The sequence below is a fragment of the Lontra canadensis genome, unplaced genomic scaffold, assembly GCF_010015895.1.
Source record: "Lontra canadensis isolate GAN:19392208 unplaced genomic scaffold, GSC_riverotter_1.0 scaffold11, whole genome shotgun sequence".
Classification (NCBI taxonomy): domain Eukaryota; kingdom Metazoa; phylum Chordata; class Mammalia; order Carnivora; family Mustelidae; genus Lontra; species Lontra canadensis.
Window position 1 is genome coordinate 17,534,963 of NW_022631005.1, and position 4,256 is coordinate 17,539,218.

Here is a 4,256-nt window from a genome sequence, read left to right on the forward strand (position 1 = left end):
ATTTCTTCATTTTATAACTTTATTACACTTAATTTTACTAATGGCAATTCAAGATATCCTAATTATAATAGAACATGTAGAAATGTCTATTTTTATATGAAGTAGGCTAAGAATTATAAAGTATATCAATATATATTAGTTAACACGCTGCTTATTATGAAACAGTACCTTCTAATGAATACCATGGTGGATGATGGGCATTTATAGATTTTATTTGTAGATGCTATGGAGACAATCCACAATTTCCTCCATAATTAACATTTTCTAAGAATTCATTCTTTGCTCAATATTTACTTTTATAATTACAGAGTCTATAGCCCCTCAGCACAAAAATGTGGTTTTAAATATATGTCATCTCATTACTTTCTCATTATTATTATTATTATTTAAAGATTTTATTTATTTGACAGAGAAGAGACAGCAAGAGAGGGAAAACAAGCAGTGGGAGTGGAAGAGGGAGAAGCAGGCTTCCCACAGAGCAGGGAGCCTGATGTGGGGCTAGATTCCAGGACCCTGGGATCATGACCTGAGCCAAATGCAGATGCTTAACGACTAAGCCACCCAGGTGCCCCTTATTATTATTACTTTTTAGTTAAAGGACAGTTGACATAATGTTACGTTAGTTTCAGGTGTACAACACAGTAAATGTGACATGTCTAAAAAACATTAAATGCTTCACAAATTTGCATGTCATCCTTGCGCAGGGGCCATGCTAATCTCTGTATCTTTCCAATTTTAAAATATGTACTGCCAAACTGAGCACTACTTTCTAATATTTACTATAAATATGGTGACGAATTATCTACATCAAAAGTACTCTAAGAGAACAGGTTATTTGTGTTGAAAGACCCTGAAATAATAAAGACAGAAAATGATGTGCCACACTGAACTGCACAATCAAAAATGGGAAATAATAGTAGAAAAGGAAACCGGAGGAGAGAGGATAGGGCTAAGAGAATTATCATGAAATATGTGTTTTCTGAGGCATTGGCACCAGCATTTTACTATTACTTTATAAGCTAGTTTCATCATTATAGCAAAGATTTTCTGAAAAACCTCACTGCTTTTTTAGAAAAGCATTTAAAATATTTAAATACTAGGTATTTCATTGGTTAATGTCAGATATTACCATTTAATACAAAAAATATTTTTAAACTTAATTGCTTCATCTGTATTTTGTTTCTAACAGATGTAGTAGCCCAAATACCTACTATTTGAATATTAGATCAAATAAAAATGAACATTTTATTTTCCTGAGTATTTAAATATAGTCTAAGTAATTTAAGTTAAAAGGCATATACTTTCCGTTATTGTGTAAATGTTTCCTTTATTAAAATTTTTAATTTTCATATAAACTAGATCTTTTCTGAAATATATAGTTTTCTTCCACTGTATTATTTTTCAATCTTTGCTCCATTTCCATATTGCTTAAATTATTGTATGAGCTGAATACCTACAAAGACAAGCAACTTATTCTCAAATACTTTTCTGAATATTCTTGTCAATGTTTAACAAAATTCCTTCCACAAACCCCTCATCCGTGGAAATGCTGCTGGGGTTTGAGCTGGCCTACAGTTTTTATATGACATACATATATGAGACATATATATATCTCAAGTGTAAGTTTGCATTTTAAAAAGTATGAATATCTGTGAAAAAGCTGGTAACACATGAGTTTTAAACATGTTTTCCTATATAAAGTGATTATAATTTCTTTTCAACTCCTTTCAATATCTGATTGTACCGGTGTTGCAATGAGCTTACTTCAAGAGTATATGAAACAGGAACTATTAATATATTTTCTTAAACCTAATTTCCTACATTACATTAGTGATTTCAAAACATACAAGGATATTTCTTCAATTTTTCAAACAATTATTATAATTATCAATTATAAGTGTGGTGTCTATATATTTTTTGAAATAACCTTTTTCTATTTTGAATCAATGAATGTGCTAGAATGTTTCTTATAAGTGGGAACTCTCCTAACTTGGTATCTTTATTTGCATACCTCTAAACTAAGCTAGGAACTACTTTTTTTTTTTCCGCATTGCTTTAGTACTTTGCAACATGTGCCTAGAGCATATTTTTACAGTATTAAAAAAATATATGTATTCATTTATTTGAGAGAGGGAGCATGGTGGGGAGGGGATCATAGAAGGGGAGGTGGGAGAGGAGGACTGAAGAGAGGGAGGGAGAGGAAGAGGGGAAAAATCCTAAGCAGATTCTGCGCTGAGCATGGACTGCTCAAGGCAGGGCTCAATCTCAAGACCCTGAGATCATGACCTGAGCCAAAACCAAGAGTTGGAGGCTAAATGACTGAGTCACCCAAGCACCCTTATTTTTATAGTATTTCTGTTTTGCAAATCAGTCTTAGACATGCTTTCTATAAACAGACTCAGTTCTTCTCTTAAAGAACATTTTTGTGGGTGGGAGGGGAGTTGTTCTGGATGGCCATCAAATCCAAAGTGGGCTTTTTAATGTAATGTTTTTCATGTGGGAATATTTACTTATTTTTTAAAAAAAGCGCCCCAGAACTGAGGTCTGTTTACTTGCTCATTTGTTTATTTTTGAGGAAAGTTTTGGGGGATAATAACCTCTTCACTGTGAAGTCATGATTCACCACAAAACAGTAACAACGTATTGTATTTCCCATTTAAATGAAGTAATCAGTATAAGTTAGTCTCTGTATTTGGAAGTTTGATAGAAACATTTGTCATATCACACAACAGAAATTTAAACCTGAACCCTCAAGTGCTAGTTAGTTAACAACTTCAATAAACTCAAACAATTGAGATAAGCTTATCATAGGTAAGACTATAAATTTTGGAGTCGAACAGACCTGCCTTTCAGTTATAATCCTGCCATTTACATGCCTGTAACTGCAAACCACTTACTTCAAACCTGTTATTCTTAATTCTATTATCTTTAAAATGTGGGTAACAACAGCATCTACTGAATTCAATTATTGGACTGATAAATGAAATAGTTAATAGTGAAGCAGAACAATGCCTGGTGCAGAATAAAAGCTCACAAAATGTTAGTTAAAAATAAGAGGAGATAAAGTTGTGTATTTTCCCATAGTTAAAATTTCAACACAAAAACCATAAATTTGAGTGTCAACTATTCTATATTAAATCCAAAACAGTTTAAGTAGAAATGTCCACAGGAGTGCCTGGATGGCTCAGTGGGTTAAGCCTCTGCCTTTGGCTCAGGTCATGATCTCAGGGTTCTGGGATGGAACTCCCCCCTCCTCCCATCCTATCGGGCTCTCTGCTCAGCGGGGAGTCTGCTTCTCCCTCCTCCTCTCCCCCTGTGTTCTTCCTCTCAAATAAATAAATAAAATCTTTTTTTAAAAAAGTCCACAAAATGCTATCAGATTCACCACAAGTAAGTTTTTTACAACAAAAACAGTGACAAACCAAAAACCAAAACAACAAAATACACAACCATAAGTTAAGTATGCATTTGCAATTTAAATTTCAATAACCATTTTAAAGTCATATAGTACTATTCATCTGGCTGAAGGAAAAGGTAGTTATTTCTCTATGTTTTAACTCACTTTATAAGAGTAGTTGTTCTTGTACTTTGGTGAGTTGAAGGAGCTTTGAAAGTTAAGGATAAAGCACAAATATTTAAGACAAAGAAAAAATTTGCAGGTAATTGCAGACTCTATTAAAGCCTTAATTAAAGGGCACTAGGAACATGAATTAGCACATCTGAGATTTTAATCAAACTGCTATTTCAACCAATTTATTAATTGACTCCGGGATTAGGCTGTAATGTGCACTGCTAAGATTATGTTCGTGATCTGAAAACCCTACGATTATATCTCACTATTCTTATCTCAGGAATAACCAAGTTGAAATGTGCAATTAAAAGGGATCTCCTAGTTTTATAGGGATACTAATAGATCTTGTAATAAACATTGATCATTCTATGCCTACAACAGCTAAACCTAAAAAAAAATAAATAAATAACATGATGCAGAATTCAGCAGACATTTTTTGTGTGGCTGAATGCTTATAGATATTTTGGTTTATCTAAAGACAAAAACTAAATTCTTGATTTAAAATATAGTTCAAACAAGAGTTATAGCAAATGGTGTATTGTATAACATAGCAGTTATAGTTAACAGTACAGTATGGTGCACTTCAAAATTTGTTAAGAAAAAAGATTTCATCTTAAGTTTTCTTACCAGAAAAAAAAAATAGCTAAGTAACACAAGGAAACTTCTGGAAGGGATGGATATGTTT

At 32.7% G+C, this 4,256-nt stretch overlaps 1 non-coding gene across 1 annotated transcript; it reads right to left on the bottom strand.

The window, feature by feature from the left end:
* Nucleotides 1-659: 659 nt before the first annotated feature.
* On the bottom strand, nt 660-763 carry LOC116866962. The gene has a single exon (XR_004382525.1). It is a non-coding gene; the product is annotated as a U6 spliceosomal RNA (small nuclear RNA).
* Between the last annotated feature and the right edge of the window lie 3,493 nt (nt 764-4,256).